A 21,252-nucleotide genomic window follows, 5' to 3' on the forward strand; every position below is an offset into this window, starting at 1 on the left:
TCCTAAATAGTTAAGGAGCTCAGGCCCCAAAAAGGAAATAAGTTAAATCGACTATACCTCTAGTACCTGGAAAGCCTTCTAGTGAGAATGTTTATAGTTTAGTCTGTTCTGTTTGTATTTTTAAATAGAGCCTAACATTTTTTGTTAAATAAGTTTTAAAAAACCCTCTTCTCAGCTTACGATAAGTTCACAAACTTCAAAAGTTTGAATATCTGAACCACACCCAGCTCTCTTTTAGCTACTATATGGCCATCAGTTCCACTCAGTCTATTTTGTTATCTGACCCTGAGCTTCAATCCTCTCATATTTCTATAAATCAGAAACAAACTGGAGCTCTAAAGAGGGCTAGGACACATCAGAGCCACCCAGCTTCTTTTTAAAACATGGCCTCAGAAACCATGGCATATTTCTTTTGACTATATATGTGATCCTTACCTCAGACCTAAACAGAGACTCAGCCTTTAAAATATGTTAATGTACAGCGAGGAAGAGCTCTTTTGTGAGGCGTGATAGCCGTGCATCTATCTAGTCAATCAGCAAACGTTTAGTGAGCACCGAATGCCTACTCAGACTGTGCCAGGATTTGAGACCATAACGAGGAGCAAAACAACCCAGACTGGGTGCTTACAGAGCTTGAAGTCCAGTGGGGCAGACAAGCATCAACAAAAACTTACACAAATTACTAATTTAAATATCACTGTGGAGGGTACCCTGAAAGAGATCAGGGAATTCTATAACTAGGGCCATAACCAAGCCTGGGAGTCAACAAAGGTTTCCTAAGAATGAGACATTTAAGCTGAGTCCTGAGGTGGAGCAGGCATTATGGTAACCTGGTGAAAATGGAGAGGAGATGGTCAAAGAGAAGGGCAAACACAGAGCCCTGGGAGAAGCTCTGTTCGAACAGACCCCTCATGTGAATCGTGAGTTGGCATGTTTGGAATCTGTATGATCCTTTTGTACTCTTGCTTGTGAGTCTTCAGCCTCTTCCTCCTCCCCCATCCCACTAAGTCCTGGTAGCCTTATCTGACCACCACAGATGCTCAGACCCCTCCCTCCTCTAAAATACTTATTATAGTTTTCATTTAGTGCTAAGCACTTACTACCTCGAGCTGCTTCTTAAAATTATCTTCTTTGTATTATTCAGCTCAAGCTGCAAAAACAAAATACCATGGGCTAGGCGGCTTAAAAAACAAAAATTTATTTCTCATAGTTTTGGAGGCTGGGAAGTCCAAGATCAAGGTGCTGGTAAGGTAGGTTTTATTCTGAGGTCTCCTCTTGGCTTGTAGGTGGCCGCTATCTCTCTATGTCCTGACTTGACCTCTTCTCTGAGGACACAGTGGAGAGAGAGGGAGCAGGGAAACTCTCTGGTGTCTCTTCTTAGAAGGGCAGTAATCCCACTATGAGGACCCTACCTGCATAAACTCATCCAACCCTAATTACCTCTCAAAGGCTCCATATCAAAATGCCATCACATTGGGGGGTAAGGACTCCAACATGTGAATTTTGGGGAAACATAAACATTCGGTACATAACATTCCTCTATGCATATATACCTTGCCTCTACAACTAGACTGTCAGCAAGAGAGTTTTGTGGACTTGTCTTACATATCCCTAAATCCCCAAAGCTTCTTATACACATCAAATGCGGATAGCAGTTAACAGATCACCATGAATTATTTCTGCCTCTATGTAATTAATCAAACACACAGAGCCAATTAAATATATCAAGCCTTATTTAAGTGACCCATGCAAGGGTAACTCTATATGTCAAATGATTCAATATTTGACTAGAAATATGTACCTTTTCCCTTTGTTTCTTTCTCTCTCTCTCTCTCTCTCTCTCTCTCTCCCTCTCTCTCTCTCTCTCTCTCTCTCATGTGTGTGTGTGTGTGTGTGTGTGTGTGTTAGGGAGTACATTTTTCTACCTGATATTTTAGCTGCTTGTTACTGGCATGTTCTATTTCTTGCTGAAATATTTATTTCCATATGTAATTAGGATTAGAATAATCAAGAAAAAGAACTCCTATATGAATGCATGCTAAAGACATATAGTTAGATACAAAATTAGATAACAAGAATGTATAACATGATTCCAATTTTGCAATCTATGTATATATGATATATATATATATATATATATATATGTGTGTATCTCATATATGTATATATGTAGAGCAGAATGGTTAAGAATGAGACAAATCAGGTTGTGTAAATTTGAACGTGAGCTCCACCGTTCATCAGATTTGGAACTCTAGACAAATTACTTAACCTCTCTCATTTATATGATGCATATAATAATAGTACCTACTTCATAAGATTGTTATGAGAATTACTGAACTAATATTTACAAAGCATGTAGAACAGTACATGGCACAATATAATCTCCACACATACTTTCATACATAAAGTGAAATAAAATAAATTGGGATGCAACAGAATAAAATAAAATGTGTCATATAAAAGGCTATAAATAGATATGGAAATACATTGATAGAGGTGATCTCTGATGATAAAGTTATTTGAGAATGCTTTCTTTGGGAAGGAAGGGGTCTGTATTTCTAAATTTTCTACAATAAACATATCATATTTTTGAGACAAAGTCAAGAATAAGAATATATTATATAAATATGCAATGTGTATATATAGATAGATGTACACACATATACATATATATAATTGCGTCACTGCTTACAAGTCAGTTTCCTCTTATGAAAAACTGGAACAATAATTATCTTAGAAGGATAGTGTAAGGATTGAATACGCAATCCATGCAAAAGACTCTATTTACCCGTCTACATATTCTCCCACCCATCTCTACCTTGACCAGTATGAACTACAGCAAGGGGCTCTCTTGACCTCTGGCTTCAGGTTGAATTTCGTCACTGCAGAACCCCAGCACAGGGTCCTAAGGAGAGGAGAATGAGGGCATAGCATGTATTTCCTGAGTCTGTCTGAGGTTACCAGGCAGGCTGACTGCATCTCCTCCAGCTAAGGTCAGGCTCCATCAAGGCAGCCTCTCCTCAGAACTGACTCCTTCAGGTTTGGATAACAGCTCCTCTCTCCCCTTCACTAGGGTGGTGACGGCCCCACTCTTAACTAGTCCAGGGGTCCAGCCCTATTCCTCCTGGGTTCCCTATACCCTGCCTACACCTTTGTGCATGTTCTTTTATTAGACCCTCTGTGATTTATCCTAATTGAGCCTGTGGTCTGTTTCCTGCTGGTTCTGCATGATATAGAGCAGACATCATCTGACTCAGGGTGACTGCTCAGTCATTGAGAGATGGGTATTATTGTATGGGTGAGAAAACAAATGCAAAGGATGAGTACCCGGGGCTGAAGCATAATGACCTGCCAGAGGTGCAAGTTCTTTGTCCTTCCCAGAACCTGATGCCTAGTTTCAGAGGAAGAAGCATATATAAATGTATATGTTCTAGGAGGTTAATTAACCAGGTTAGTTAGGACTACTAAGTAGTGTCTGAACTGTCTGGGTCCAAAATTTATCCTATTTATACAGATTCCAGCGCTCCCTGGACACAGGTTACCCAAAGCCAGCAGGGGCTTCAGCCTTTGAGTGGGCTTCTCATCTTCCAAGGATACTAGAGGAACATGAACTCCATCAATAGCAACTGGCAAGGGCACCCCTGGCCTGGAAGAAGAAGGCCATGGGAAGAGCATTTTGACGACACTGACATCCCTGGTTGTCATGAGCCAGTTTTCTTTCCATCGTGCTGAGTAATTGAGACAACAACTTGCTGGTGCAGAAGGGTGACAGTTCACAGTTCTTCTTTCTATAGGTCTGGCTGGTCTCACCTTTGGAGCCTACAGAGTAGGTTTTATGCCTTTAGGTTATCAGATCTTCCAGGGCAGGGCTGGAGCTCTTTGTCTGACCTAACTCCACCTCCTGTTGATCTGCTTATATATCATGACATTGGGAATAAATAAGCCATGTTTATTATAAGTATGATTTATTAATAACGTGCAGAGCAGGCTTCCTACCCACATGTCTTAACCAAGCCTTCCTTTCTACATGCACTGTAATTTCATGAACTGAGTAGTTTCCAAATAAAGAGGTAGGTGCTATAGCCATCACAGAGGCAGCTGGTCTAGTGATTAGGAACATGAACTCTGAAGCCAGATTACCTGAGTTCCTATCTGATGCTATCACTTTACTACCTGTCCCTCAGGTTCCTCATCTGCAACATGAGGATAATTATGGTATCTCCTTGACAGAGTGGTTGTTAAGGATGAAAGGAGTGAATATATAAATAATGCTTAAAACTTTGTTTTGTATATGATGCACACGTGAACTACAGGAATATTAACAATAACTATATTTGACCAGAAACCAGAGGAAGTGTTTTTGAAATCTTGACAAGGCAGGGAGGGAGCTGTCAGGAAGTGAGAGCATGAGGGGGCTAAAGAAATTGACTTTCTTGCAAGCTTTAAAATAGCTAAATCCTAAGAGGAATAAACTATCATGGCTTCTCAGATGATTCATTCATCAAATACTTTTGAGTACCAGCTATGTGCCAGGCAGTCTTTATTAAGTATTGGAGATACAGCAGTGAGCAGAACAGACAACTGGAGGAAGGTAAGCAAAAACTATATAATATTACATAATATTAAATTATAATATTAAATAACTATTTAATAGTTATGAAATATCACATTGACTGTGTTCAGTTGAGTTCCTGTCCAGTCACTGGGATTGAGAATATAACCGTATCTTATAAGACATTTCAGTCTCTTTGGGGACCCTGGGCAGTTATATGGAAAGGTCACTTTTACTAAAGGCCATTGAGTGTTACTGACAAGAGTTGTTCAAGATAGAGGTGAAAAGCCTGAGAAGGAGGCCTTCTAGCTGCCAGACATTCACAAGGACAGGACCTAGTGGAGTCAGCCTGCTCCAGATTGTGAGCTTCATGTTTGCAAATTCAGAAGCTCATTTTAGTTATGGTGGCCAGTGCTGCTGAGAATGTGGGGAAATGACTCCCAGTAACCATGTTCACAAGAGATTGATGTATAAATCAGTATATCAAAGTATTGACAAGGGCAGACTCTAGTCCTGTGCTAAAACCCAATTGAACCAGATGGGGCAACCTCCTCCTGGTAGGACTCAAGATACCTGAGGAGGTGGGGAAGGGGGAGAGAAGCCTGAAATTTATAGTCAGATGGGTACTTAGTGAGGTGGGATCAAAGAAAAGTGAGTTAGATAGTCATAGCACCTACCTAGACAGGACCCTATACAGAGTGTTCATTCAGCAAACTCTCAGGTGGGGAGGCATCTTCCAAACTGATAATTATCTATCATAAATAATAAGGACCAGGCTTCCAAGAAATTGTAGCAAGCCCCCTGGGGGAGTGGCTTGAAGCTCTGTTTTTCTATGCATGTCTGGGGCAAGGTGAGGGCCAGTGAGTGAAACCCAGGCAGGATGAAGGGGGGAGCCATCAATCAGCTCAGTCCAGATGGTGCTGAACTGTGGGGTGTGGGGAGGCTGCAAGCTCCAGGTCACTCCTATTCTTATAAACATCTCTCTCCTTCTCCTATAACTCATTATTATCCCATTTTCTCCCAGGGGGTTCTCAGAGCCCCAGCCCTGCTACGGTACTGTGACAGCAATTCTCTAAGCCACGGCTTCCTCACTGCACTGCCAACCCCAAAAAGAACCTCAGGATGCTGAAGAAAGATGTGATCCAGCTTCTGTTAAACAGGGAATCTTTTTACATCTATTTGCTTCACTGTAAAAGTTCCTGCATCTGAAGACCCAAACCTAAATATATAAAAGCCCCCATTTAGTGGGAGCTGGGCTATCTTCATGGAAATGTCTTTTTCACTGTTAGTTTTGAGCATACCTGAAAGCTCTCTCAGAAGTTAGAACTCTTAAATCGATTGTTTCTTTCCCATCACGCTCCAGTGAGGTTCTATTATGCAAAAATGAATTTCCATTTTGCGGACCTTGAAAGCCAATAAAGGGGTTTGATTTTCTACATTATGTGCCTCTATTTGGACTTGTTGAAAGCCATTCCTTTCCTAGATTTTGACCTAATTTTGAACAGGTGGCCTTCTTTATTTAGTTCATTATAACACTAGTCCCAAACTGGCTAATAGAATCCTTGATGCCCTTCTTAGATGTAACTGGCACAAATGTCTGCCTTAATAAAGCTGAACGCCTAGAGGTATGGTTCTTTTCCTTGAAAAATGCCATGTCTATGCTGAGTGCAACACATATACTCCAAATTTCCTACTTCAGCTAAGAGAGATCTGTCACAATGTGACATGCTTTACATTTCCTTACAGCATATCAAGGCTCTGAAAGATATATTACTTCAATTAGATGCGTCAAACCATCTGCCACAGAAAATTCAAAATGTCCTCTCTGCCACCTGATGGAACATAGTTAATTTATTCAGGAGGTGGTTGGAAAGTTGGCAAAAGCTCAGTGCTTTATGGAGGGAAGAGTTGCTGTCATGAGACTCAAAAACAAAAACCTTACTCATAATGAAAAAGGAATGCTGCTGAAGCCAACATGAAAGGGATCACAACAGATGCCCTTATTAAATAAGTTTAATTTACCATAGATTGCAGATCCCAGGTGGACTTAATATGAATGAATCTTGGCATAATCCATGGAACTTGGAAATTTGATCAATTATCCTGCAGCCGCTTTGCCACACCACCAGCATATTTTGTGTGCAGACGATGTGCAACTTCTAAAAACCTCCTCATTAAAGGGTAACATGAAAATTGCCGCATATGGACAATCTACAATCCCTCATATATTTGGGTAGAGTGATTAGAAATATGATGGGAATAGGGCATGTCATAAATTGCTCTGGATTTCTTCCCTCCCTGGATTATCAGGAAGTGGTTAAGTAAACACTGAATGCTTTAGAATCAGCAGTGAGGTATGAGCAATATTAATGTAGTCCCAAAAGGAGAATGGGAGCCTTATGTCTTTCTCATAACAGGAATGTTCTGAATTAGACTTTATCACCACCAAATTGACTCTTTTTTCATAGTCAGTGTGGAGTGGATCTGACCCAGGCTTATGGTTCATTCTTCCAGTCCCCCACCAGCTGTCTGAAACTCCTTACCTCTAAAACAGGGTTTCTCAATCTCAGCACTACTGACTTCTTATATCTGATAATTCTTTGTTGTGGGGTGTTGTCCTGTGCATTGGAGGCTATTTAGCAGCATCCCTGGAGTCTACCTACGAGATGCCTGTAATTCCTCCGCAGTCACAACAATCAAAAATATCTCCAGACATTTCTAAGTGTCCCCTGAGGTGGAAGGGATAAATTATCCCCAGTTGAGAACTACTCTATTAATGGTTTGGGGAAGAAGAAATGACAGGGTTAACTGTGGCAAGTCACATGACCATTTTCAACCAATAGCAGCCTGTTGGCATGATCAAGATGGTAGCGGTCTCCATTACTAAGGAGTACCCATTGTTTCTTCATGCTGATAATGGAACTAGAGTGAGACCAAATTCTTGGACTTCAATGATTCATGAATATAACATTATTACACTCCTGTTCCTTAGCAGTCATGATAGAGATAAATATGTCATTTTCATGAGCTGGATTAAACTGTCCAAAGTCATGAGGTATCTTGCGTTCTTCCCAGTGAAACCAAGGCAAGACAGATCAAGAACTCATAACCTTAATGTGGTTTAGTCTACCACAACAAAAGCAAAGCATTATTCATCCAGATGTCAAGTGATAATAGTTCAGACTTTGGGTCTGTCTCCTGTATGAGTGTGTTGGAAAGCAGTGAGTTGGGCTTCCTCAAGCCCACGAATGATGAGGGTGGTAAGCACTGTGACACTTGGGATAGTAAGAAGTTCACACAGCCAAATGATACTGTAAACTGACATGTGAAAAAAATTCTTTAAATCAAGAAATAAAATGTTAGTTAAAGAAATTGACATTGATCTTTGACAATCTCTCTCTCTCTCTCACCCACCCACACATAAAACACAGAATTGCTCATGGCATATTTTAACCTAAGGTTTGGATTCTACTCTACTCAATAGAGAATAGGGCCTTGGGTCCTAAATAACTGGTGTTCATGATCTAGAAATTATCCTTTTACCACTCATAAAACTGATTAAAAACACTTTAAAGACTCAAAAAAAACCCTTTTCTAAAATTCTACTTCACTCTTTATGAAGTGCAAAACATATTTCTCCAATGAAAAGAGGTCCCCTTCTTATACGTCTATTGGATGCTTCTTAGATCTTAATTCTTCTAACACCAGAGCGTAATATCTCCAGCTAATAACAGCAGAGTCTTGCCTTTTTATAACTGCTCCTTATAGCACTTAGCACTTTCCCACATAACATCTCAATTAGTTTTTATAAATACAACCATCTTCATCTGACAACTAAGAAAACTGAAACTTAAGGTTTTTTACAAGATCATCTTGGGAGGGAAGGAGTGAGGAAGATTAAACACTGCTCCTCTGGCTTACAACAACAACAAAAAAAACAGCTTTAACTATTGCATTTTTTGTATTTGTTGGAAAATAAAAGGGACATACTTGTTGCTGAAACTTTTCAATGCTGTAAGTTTAGATGTCTGCATCCAAATGATGGAAGATGAAATGTTTAAAAAGAAATGGTAACAAACTGTACCGTGACATTCTAGACTGGTTCTTTGAGAAGGCAAAGTGCTTGGGAGATCATATTCTTTGAGTACAGCGTACCAGTGGTCAAGTATTGCAATACTATTGCAAAGAGATTACAGACTCTAGACATATCACACATGTGTTCATCTTCATCCTTCTTTCACTAACTTACTCAAGTTAAATCAGAGTAACATGAGCACCAAGGGTAACTCTGCAGTTAAAGGAAAATCATAAAAAGACAAGAGAAGACATGTTACATGGCTAGGGAAGGAATCAGTTTTCATTATTGTACCTTGGTGATGATAGGAGGGCTTGTGGGCAGTTTATACCCTGTCGTTTTTAGGTATTTTTTTTAGCACTAGCTCGCAGAGTTACCTCCTTTTTTCTCCCAAGCCAAATGCCTTTTCAAGTCATTGCCTTTTTAACAGCAAGCCCAGACCAAGCCCCACAATTATCACCCCATTTCCCCATCCCCAACTGCTGGATCTATGGCAAATGCTCTTACCTTGGGATGGTATTGGCATTGGGAGAAGAAAATTTAAAATTGCTTCTTAATTCAGCACTTAGGGAAGAACAAGCAACCAGAGTTTCATGGTCTCACCCTCCTCTTAGGAACTAATCTACTCTGAAATACGTTTTCATGTTCAGTGGCTTATAGGAAATTTGAGGCTCATAGTATAAGCCAGTCTCCCTATGGTGAAGTGAATAGCTCATAACAAAACAATTTTGACTCAGCCAATGTTCTGCAGATAGTCATAAAGAATAGGGCCCAGGTGATGGGCACTGTAGAAACCTGAAACCAAATAGATTTAGGAATTAAAGCATTCAGAGCTTATCAGCTGCTCCCCATGTAACAACCTGTGGTCCTGCCAAACAGTGTTGTCCATGCTTGTCATCCTTTTGCAGTCACTGTGCACCAATTATCTCTGCACATTTATCCTCATTATCTCTGATTATAATAATGAGAATCTAAATTTTTGTGGAGCCTTAAATTACTTTCTGATACTGAGAGGGAGGGAACATTAACTCTTTCAAGTCTTTAGGGTGTCATTAAGGATACGGCATGCTAAATGACACCTATTTGGAAAAAATAATCTACCTCTTTTAGTGCTTGGCACAAAACCATGAGTTCAGTTCAGGTGACAACATAATAACCATATCACATAAAATGGTGATATGAATGGTCATCCTAATCTGTGTATGGAGTTGCAATGAAAAAATAGTCCTGGTATTTATGGACCAGGGTGCAGCTAAGAAGATTTTAATTTCTCCTGAAGAGTTTTTGAAGCACAGTCATAGCAAAGCTGAAACTTTGATTTTTTTTCTACATAATTCCATGGCTCTTACCAAACAGTAAAGTCTTGTGCCTCATAAGTCAGAGTCTCTTGAATCTGACAGCTCCAGCAAACACATTTTAAAGAACTCCAAGACCTTCATGAAGCCTGCCAAGAGAAGTAAGGTCTCTAAGATTTACAGACTATTTGGAGACTATAGAAAGATGTCATATTATGGATCTAGGAACGAGCTTCTCCTCAGTAAAAATTATTAAACAAAGAGTTGGAACAACACACCTGTCCTTCCAACAGGATCATTTGTCTTTCTTAACCAGTCCAGCTTCTTTCTCAGTATTCCTGCAGATTCCAACATCTACATAAACCCAGCTTGTATCATGGAACCTTTGTTTCAAAATGTTTTTCGTTATGTCCAATCCTCTAAACATAGCGGATGGCTTTTCAATTTGTCTAGATGTTTTTGCTCATTAGAATGATTTTGTTTTAGACCCTGACATTTTGGCATATACACCATCACTGTAGTGTTTGACTATCTATCATTGAACCAGCACTATTCCTGTCCTGAAAGGGGACATGTGTTCATTTGCTCTCAAATTTGATGTTTGTATACCAACTGATAAAATACAGAATAACAGGATGAGAATTTTTAGCTTTTCAATTCAGTTTCTGGCCATATTGTTAATATAAAGGCTTATATTCCCATTGTATAAATAAAAGGAAATAAGGAAGTTTCTTCAACATAAGTAATGTTCTTCTCATTTAGGTTAGTAGATCTTTTTACATTATTATTGCAGGGTAAACTTGTATTTCTTCTGAGACCATCTCACATTTTGAATTGAGATACTCACCTATCATATGTACAGGAATAATTTCCATAGCAACCTTCTTTCTCTTTAATTTTTTAGTATTGTCATTTTTAAATGTAAATTATCTGGTTGTTTGGTTGCATCAATCAGAGGCCCCCAAAATGGAATTCATTAAATGTGTGCATAACACTGTGGTCTGATGTCTTTAGAAATGAACGAATGTTCAATAAAAGCGCAGTTTTTCATTACCATGTAGCTTTGTGCTATGCTTTCTCACGGCTTTAACTTCTGCACCCTTGCCAAAAAAGAAAAAAAAAAGTCAGAGGTAACAAATACTTTAAAAGCTGAGCTTATCATCAAAGTAGTTAGTTTCCAATTCTTTCATCTTACCTTATTGTAGCAACTGAAATGGGGCTCTAGAGAGTTTTACATTCCTGAAACTGCTTCTTAATAGATTTTAAGAGTCCCCAGGTTATTTGAAGAATCCTTGACAAATACTGCTAAAGGAAAAACACTCCATGAAATACATCATGCACTGAATCTAGACGCATCCATATGGACAATTACAATTCTATTTCGAAGTTTGTTCATGTAGAATCCTTCTCACAAGAGAGTTGCACCTCCAAAAATAGCTCTTTTCCCCCATCCCTGCTTCCACACATGCCTACATCCATCAAACCATCAGAGAACAAGCCCTCCTGAAGCTTTCTTCCTGGGTATCCTGGTGTTACACTTGTGCCTGCCTTCACAGGTCATCTGCCAGAGCTCTCTATGCAACACGGATGGGTTTCCCAGGGCTTCTAAAGAACAGAGTCAGTGACTCTGGAATTTGTAAACTACTTTTGTCTGTATCTTTCCTAGAGCTGTGCAAGATTTCCTCCCCAAACTCCATGCGTTAGAGAGCCCCACAGATCAAAAACGCACACATAAATCAGAATTTTTAAAAACACATGGCACGTCTGTCACTTAGAATCTGGTGCTCAACTATGGTATCATTCAAATCATAACCTTAAACATTCATGCCTGTAACTAACACAGTTCAGGCCCCAGGGAAATGCTTTTTCTCATCTCTTTCCCAATAGCCTAGAAACAAAAAGCTACTATATCCAAACACCACAGAGATTTTGGACTGTATCCCTATTGACACTGAAGAAGGACACAACTATGGAGTCAGAGAAGGATTTAGGTTAAAACAAATTTTTAAGACAATTAATTTTTTAAATCCTCCCACTCAGCATGGATGCAATGATTCTTACAGAATAAAGCACCGTTTCCCAGTGCCAAACGTCTTTTTTCTTGATCTTCTTTGTGTTCCAATTCATGATTGGAGATATTCATGGATTAGTGCAATATTCACAACAATTGCACTTGGCTGAGGAATATTTTTGCAATATTAAAAAATTCATTTTTCCCTTAAAAGTGTACATCTAGGCATAACACCGAGAAGCATGATATCATTTCTTTACGTTGGCAACTAGTTTGAAGATGAATGATATAATTGCCAATACTTATATAAATGTATTTAGTGAAATTGAATAATATTTTAAATATATTTAAATTTCAACTTCATTTAAATTATATTTATTTAAAATGTGATATCACTAATTACTGTTTATAGTTTTGCCTTTAAATTTAATTGATAATTGTGAAATTGCTTTATAAAGCTACATAAAAACTATAGCTTGATTCAAAATTTTCAATGTGTCATTTATGAAGGTGAAATTTCAAGGTAGGAAGATAGAACATATTTTATTTAACCGTTTGTCAATTGACCTATAAAAGCCCAGGCCACATAAATGTTAGGGGCAAACCTGTTCTTTGCCTTTAATCAAGAGTTCCCAATTTGTGTTCAGCTCTACCTTACCTGGATGACCTATCACCAGGCTCCTCTCTCTACAATACTATTCTGGAGTTTTCTTCAGAATTCTTGGAAGGGCATAAAGATGGACTAAAGTGATGAAGCTTCTCCAGCCTTCACCCAGGATTTTATCTTCCATGTTCTTCTCTTTCTTCCAGCATTCATAAATACACAAAGACATGAGCTCAAGGCTTAGGGAAATGAAAGCTATGAAATTCTCACCAGAATGTTGGGGAAACCACTCCCAAATCTATCCTAGGTTATGTGGCCAAATGAAAAGAGTTTCCTTCTTGCCCTTCATGTTATGACTTTATGATTCATTCTAAAGCTATAAAAGGTTTGTTTTCATCAAGTACATAATGCATATTTTGTGAACAAAGTAAATTTTTCTGAGGAGTGAGTCATTCTCTCAAAAAAAGAAAAAAAAGGAAAAATTACTCATATGGGCTATAATTATCTGGTGAAAGTTTCTGGAACATTACTTTTTAACACTCATATTTTTAGAACTTTACTTTATGGTGTAAATTTAAGAAGTTAAACAGCCCTTTGAACTTTATTTAGAATAAGCTACTCTTGTATTAGGGATTCCAGGATCCAGCTAATGGGGAGAAGGCTATTTCACCAATCTGTGCCCTGAAGTCTGCCGGGATCCATCTCTCAAGGTGTGCAATACACATGTGAGCTGGTATTAATAATAATTTGTTGTGATTAGGGAAAAAATTAGGTAGTCCCTTGACTGTCAGGTTGTTATCCTAATGAAAAGCTGTCAAGATAATTTTATTTTACTCTGAAAGGTCTCCATCAATTAACTTCAGCTGATTTCCAGAACATTAACTTTGATTTGCCTTTCAGATCTGCTGTTCCCGGGATGTGTAAATAAAGATAGGATATCAAATATCTCACTGTTTAAAGTTGATTTGTTGGACTTTTTTCTAAGCTATATAAATAAAAATCTAATGTCCTAACCATTTAAGTATTTTCCTGGGATTAAGAATGTATACCTGAAAGTGTTAAATGAACTCTACATCTTGTGGTAGGTGTGGGTCCTACTCAGGTTTTTCAGTGTCCATAGAACTACTCTAGATGATATGAAGTTGTAAAATAATTGACCAAAAAGTGACATCCATTGTTATATTACTACTGGAAGTGACACCTACAAGATCTCCTTGACAATGTTGGTGATAGCAGGCTCCCCAGGAAGGTCATACTCGTGGTTCACATACGTGAAACAGGTTCAGATAACAGGAGAGAGTGAACTATATCAGCTTTTTAATGGACCCAAGAGAACAGAGTTTACACAGATATTGAGAACAAACTAGTGGTTACTGTTGGGGGGGAGCAATATAGGGTGAGGGAGTGGGAGGTACAAACTATTGGGAGTAAGATAGGCTCAGGACATATATAGCCAATATTTTTTTTCATCCTTATTGGAGTATAATTGCTTTACAAGGTTGTATTAGTTTCTGCTGTACAAAAAAAAGTGAATCAGTTATATGTATACACATATCCCCATATCCCCTCCCTCCTGAACTTCCCTCCCACCCTCCCTATCCCACCCCTCTAGGTGGTCACAAAGCACTGAGCTGATCTCCCTGTGCTATGTGGCTGCTTCCCACTAGCTATCTATTTTACGTTTGGTAGTGTATACATGTCAATGCTACTCTCTCATTTTGTCCCAGCTTCCCCTTCCCGCCCCTGTGTCCTCAAGTCCATTCTCTAAGTCTGTGTCTTTATTCCTGCCCTGCCACTAGGTTCACCAGTACCATTTTTTTAGATTCCATATATATGCATTAGCGTACTGTATTTGTTTTTCTCTTTCTGACTTACTTCACTCTGTCTCTTCACTTCAGCCTCTAGGTCCATCCACCTCACTACAAATAACTCAATTTCATTTCTTTTTATGGGTGAGTAATATTCTGTTGTATATATGTGTTTACTAACCTGGCAATGAATATTGTGGTATATGTATCTCTTTGAATTATGGTTTTCTCAGGGTATATGCCCAGTAGTGGGATTGCTGGGTCATATAGTAGTTCTTTTTTAGTTTTTTAAGGAAACTGATACTGTTCTCCATAGTTTTAGCCAATATTTTATAATAACTCTAAATGGAAAGTAACCTTTAAAAATTGTATAAAACAATTTTTTAAATTATATTTTTAAAAGAGAACAGAGTTTAAGCTGGTGGTAAAACCTTTGGAACCCCCATCTCCACCCTAGTTTTATTCCTAAGTCCCCTTCTATTAAATCCCTGTTCCTTCATAAGAACCAGAAGAAATTGGGGTGTCAATACAGAGATTAATTATTCACAGGTTTCTTCCCACACAGCTAAGTTCTTAATTACTTCAATTGCATTTGGGAAAAAGATAGGGACACTGTGTTATAAATAATGTTGAACTTCTCTACGGTTCAGAAAACTTTTACATTGAACAGTCTTCATGCACTTCCTCCTGAAATTGATTGCAAGCTCCTCAAGACAGGAATAATATCCGATGTATAATTGTCTCCCCTAAACACCCAGCACCATAGCAAATGTAAAAAAATTGTTTGTTGATTGAGAGAATAAGTGAATGGACTTCTATTTATGATAAAATATTTGGCCAGGTATCCAACTGAAACCAACAAAAAAGATTGAGGAAAATAATGTTTAAGCCTTCTTAGTTGCATTGAAGACCTTGAAAGATTATAGGAATTTTTCAGAGCAAATTCTACCTCTAAGAGAAAAAACATAGAACTTTCTTCTTATAGGAGAAAACTACTTTTTCATGAGAGTGTTTACTAACCTGGCAAACTCAAGCTTCAGTTTTCACGGCCTATTGCTTACAGGAACAGAAAACCACGTTCAGAACTGCCAAGTGGGTAGTTTAGTAGGAGACCTTCATCTCATAAATATAGATCTCAGTTTAATTCTGAAACAGATATAAAACATCTCCTCTTCCACTATGAGGGCACTATAAGAAAAGTTGCTTTGGTGCTGAAGAAATAATAGAGAATTGTCCCTGAGAGGTTAAAAAAAAAAAAAAAAACTTTTCATTACAAACTAAATTTAAATTGACTAGGAAACTATAACAAATGTACCCCACTAGTACAAGATGTTGATGGTAGAGAAGGCTATGTGTAGGGGGAGACTGAAGTGTGTTGGGAACTCTGTACTTCACACTCAATTTGCTGTGAACCTAAAAATTCTCTAAAAAATAAAGCCTATCATTTTTTTAAAATTAGTGTGAGTCCTCATAAACCTAAAACTGATGTTTCATTTTAAAAGCGTTGATGAGACATTGGTTCAAGATGGCAGAGGAGAAGGATGTGCACTCACTCCCTTTTGTGAGGGCAGTGGAATCACAGCTAACTACTGAACAATCGTTGACAGGAAGACACTGGAACTCATCAAAAAAGATACCCCACATCCAAAGACAAAGGAGAAGCCACAACAATATGGTAGCAGGGGCACATTCACAATACAATTAAATCCCATAACTGCTGGGTGGGTGACTCAGAAACTGGAGAACAATTATACCACAGAAGTCCACTTACTGGAGTGAAGGTTCTGAGCCCCACGTCAGGCTTCCCAACCTGGGTGGCCGGCAATGGGAGAAGGAATTTCCAGAGAATCAGGCTTTGAACGTGAGCAGGGTTTGATTGCAGGATTTCAACAGGACTGGAGGAAACAGAGACTCCACTCCTGGAGGGCACACACAAAGTAGTGTGCACATTAGGACCCAGGGGGAAGGAGCAGGGACACCATAGGAGACTGAACCACACCTACCTGCTACTACTGGAGGGTCCCCTGCAGAGGGGGGGGGCAGGTGAGCCTCACCATAGGAACAAGGACACTGGAAACAAAAGTTCTGGGAAGTACTCCTTGGCATGAGCCCTCCCAGAGTCCATCATTAGCCCCACCAAAGAGCCTATAGGCTTCAGTGCTGGGTTGCCTCAGACCAAACAACCAACAGGGAGGGGACTCAACCCCACCCATCAGCAGACAAGCAGATTAAAGTTTTATTGAGTTCTGCCCACCAGAGCAACACCCAGTTCTACCCAACACCAGTCCCTCCCATCAGGAAGCTTGAAGAAGCCTCTTAGATAGCCTCATCCACCAGAGAGCAGACAGCAGAAGAAAGAAGAATGACAATCCTGCAGCCTGTGGAAAGAAAACCACATTCACAGAAAGACAAAATGAAAAGGCAGAGGACTTTGTACCAGACGAAAGGACAAGATAAAACCACAGAAAAACAACTAAATGAAGTGGAGATAGGAAACATTTCAGAAAAAGAATTCAGAATAATGATAGTGAAGATGATCCAGGATCTCAGAAAAAGACTGGAGGCAAAGATCAAGAATATGCAACAACTGTTTAACAAATACCTAGAAGAATAAAAGAGCAAACAAACAGAGATGAACAATATAATAACTGAAATGAAAACTACACTAGAAGGAATCGATAGCAGAATAACTGAGAGAAAAATGGATAGTGACGTGAAAAACAGAATGGTGGAATTCACTGCTGCAGAACAGAATAAAGAAAAAAGAAAGAAAAGAAATGAAGACTGCCTAAGAGACATCTGGGACAACATGTAATGCACCAACATTCTTACTATAGGGGTCCCAGAAGGAAAAGACAAAGAAAAAGCACCCGAGAAAATATTTGAAGAGATAATAGTCGAAAACTACCCTAACATGGGAAAGGAAATAGCCACCCAAGTCCAGGAAACACAGAGAATCCCAGGCAGGATAAATCCAAGGAGAAACACACTGAGACACGTAGTAATCAAACTGACAAAAATTAAAGACAAAGAAAAACTATTAAAAGCAACAAGGGAAACAAAACAAATAACATATAAGGGAACTCATATAAGGTTACCAGCTAATTTCTCAGGAGAAACTCTACAAGCCAGAAGGGAGTGGCACGATATATTTAAAATGATGAAAGGGATGAGCTTACAACAAAGATTACTCTACCCAGAAGGATCTCATTCAGATTCGACAGAGAAATCAAAAGCTTTACAGACAAGCAAAAGCTAACAGAATTCAGCACCACCAAACCAGCTCTACAACAAATGCTAAAGGAATTTCTCTAAGTGGGAAACACAAGAGAAGAAAAGGACCTACAAAAACAAACCCAAAACAATTAAGAAAATGGTAATAGAAACATATATATTGATAATTACCTTAAATGTGAATGCATTAAATGCTCCAATAAAAGACACAGGCTCACTGAACAAAAAAAGAGCCATATATATGCTGTCTACAATAGACCCACTTCAGACCTAGGGACACATACGGACTGAAAGTGAGGGATGGAAAAAGATATTCCATGTAAATGGAAATCAAAAGAAAGCTGGAGTAGCAATACTCATATCAGATAAAATAGACTTTAAAATAAAGAATATTACAAGACAAAGGAAGGACACTACATAATGATCAAGGGATCAATCCAAGAAGAAGATATAACAATTACAAATATATATGCACCCAACACAGGAGCATCTCAATACATAAGGCAACTGCTAACAGCTATAAGAGGAAATCGACAGTAACACGATAATAGTGGGGGATATTAACACCTCACTTACACCAATGGACAGATCATCCAGACAGAAAATTAATAAGGAAGCACAAGCTTTAAATGACACAGTAGACCAGATAGATTTAACTGATATTTATAGGACATTCTTTCTTTTATTTTTTTTCTAATTTTTATTTTTTTTAATCTATTTCTTTTACATCTTTATTGGAGTAAAATTGCTTTACAATGGTGTGTTAGTTCTGCTTTATAACAGAGTGAATCAGTTATACATATACATATGTTCCCATATCTCTTCCCTCTTGCATCTCCCTCTCTCCCACCCTCCCTATCCCCATCTGAAAACAACAGATCAGACTTTCTTCTCAAGTGCACATGGAACATTCTCCAGGATAGATCATATTTTAGGTCACAAATCAAGCCTCGGTAAATGTAAGAAAATTGAAATCATATCAAGCATCTTTTCCGACCACAATGCTATGAGATTGGAAATAAATTACAGGGGGAAAAAATGTAAAAAACACAAACACATGGAGACTAAACAATACGTTACTAAATAACCAAGAGATGACTGAAGAAATCAAAGAGGAAATCAAAGGATACCTAGAGACAAATGACAACAAATGCATATGATGCAAAACTTATGGGATGCAGCAGCAAAAGCAGTTCTAAGAGGGAAGTTTATAGCAATACAAGCCTACCTCAAGAAACAAGAAAAATCTTAAATACATAATCTAACTTTACACCTAAAGGAACTAGAGAAAAAAGAACAAACAAAACTCAAAGTTAGTAGAAGGAAAGAAATCATAAAGATCAGAGCAGAAATAAATGAAATAGATATAAAGCAAACAATAACAAAGATCAATAAAACTAAAAGCTGGTTTTTTGAGGAGATAAACAAAATTGATAAACCTTTAGCCAGACTCATCAAGAAAAAGAGGGAGAGGACTCCAATCAGTAAAATTAGAAATGAGAAAGAAGTTACAATGGACAGTGCAGAAATACAAGGCATCATAAGAGACTACTACAAGCAGCTCTACACCAATAAAATGGACAACCTGGAAGAAATGGACAAATTCTCAGAAAGGCATAACCGTCCGAGACTGAACCAGGAAGAAATAGAAAGTATGAACAAACTAGTCACAAGTAATGAAATAGAAACTGTGATTTAAAATCTTCCAACAAACAAAAGCCCAATACCAGATGCCTTCACAAGTGAATTCTATCAAATATTTAGAGTAGAGTTAACACCCATCCTCCTCAAACTCTTCCAAAAAGTTGCAAAGGAAGGAACACTCCTAAACTCATTCTACAAGGCCACCATCACCCTGATACCAAAACCAGAAAAAGACGCTACAAAGAAAGAAAATTACAGACCAATATCACTGATGAATATACATGCAAAAATCCTCAGTAAAATACTGGTAAACAGAATCCAACAACATATTAAAAGGATCATACACGATGGTCAAGTGGGATTTATCCCAGAAATGCAAGAATTCTTCAATATACACAAATCAATGAATGTGATACACCATATTAACAAATTGAAGAATAAGAACCATATGATCATCTCAAGAGATACAGAAAAAGCTTTTGTAAATTCAACATCCATTTATGATGAAAACTCTCCAGAAAGTGGGCATAGAGGGAACCTACATCAACATAATAAAGGCCATATATGACAAACCCACAGCAAACATCATTCTCAATGGTGAAAAACTAAAAACATTTCCTCTAAGATGAGGAACAAGGCAAGGATGTCCACTCTCGTCACTGTTATTCAACATAGTTTTAGAAGTCATAGCCACAGCAATCAGAGAAGAAAAAGAAATAAAAGGAATACAAATTGGAAAAGAAGAAATAAAACTGTCACTGTTTGCAGATGACATGATACTACACATCGATAATCCTAAAGATGCCACCAGAAAACTGCTAGAGCTAATCAATGAATTTGGTAAATTTGCATGATACAAGTTAATGCACAGATATCTCTTGCATTCCAATACATTAAAAATGAAAAATCAGAAAGAGCAATTAAAGAAACAATCCCATTCACCATTGCAACAAAAATAATAAAATACCTAGGAATAAACCTATCTAAGGAGGTAAAATGCCTGTACTCAGAAAACGATAAGCCACTGATGAAAGAAATTAAAGACAACACAAACAGATGGAGAGATATACCATGTTCTTGGATTGGAAGAATCAATATTGTGAAAATGACTATACTACCCAAAGCAATCTACAGATTCAGTGCAATCTCTATCAAATTACCAATGGCATTTTTTACAGAACTAGAACAAAAATCTTAAAATTTGTATGGAGACACAAATGACACCGAATAGCCAAAACAATACTGAGGGGAAAAAACGGAGTTGGAGGAATCAGACTCCCTGAATTCAGACTATACTACAAAGCTACAATAATCAAGACAATATGGTACTTGAACAAAAACAGAAATATAGATCAGTGTAACATGACAGAAAGCTCAGAAATAAACCCACACAACCATGGTCAACTAATCTATGGTGAAGGGGGCAAGAGTATACAATGGAGAAAAGACAGTCTCGTTAGTAAGTGGTGCTGCAAAAACTGGACAGCTACATGTAAAAGAATGAAATTAGAACACTCCCTAACACCATACACAAAAATTAACTCAAAATGAATTAAAGACCTAAATGTAAGTCTGGACACTATAAAACTCCTAGAGGAAAACACAGGAAGAACAGTCTTTGACATAAATCACAGCAAGATCTTTTTTGACCCACCTCTTAGTGTAATGGAAATAAAACCAAAAATAAACAAATGGGACCTAATGAGACTTAAAAGCTTTTGCACACTAAAGGAAACCACAAACAAGATGAAAAGACAATCCTCAGAATGGGAGAAAATACTTGCAAACGAATCAATGGACAAAGGATTAATCTCAAAACTATATAAACAGCTCAGGCAGGTCAATATTAAAAAACCAAACATTCCAATCAATAAATGGGCAGAAGACCTAAATAGACATTTCTCCAAAGAAGACATACAGATGGCCAAGAGGCAAATGAAACATCACTAATTACTAGAGAAATGCAAATCAAAGCTACAGTAAGGTATCACCTCACACTGATTAGAATGGGCATCATCAGAACATCTAC

Source organism: Mesoplodon bidens, assembly GCF_964165515.1.
Source record: "Mesoplodon bidens genome assembly, chromosome: 4".
Lineage (NCBI taxonomy): Eukaryota > Metazoa > Chordata > Mammalia > Artiodactyla > Ziphiidae > Mesoplodon > Mesoplodon bidens.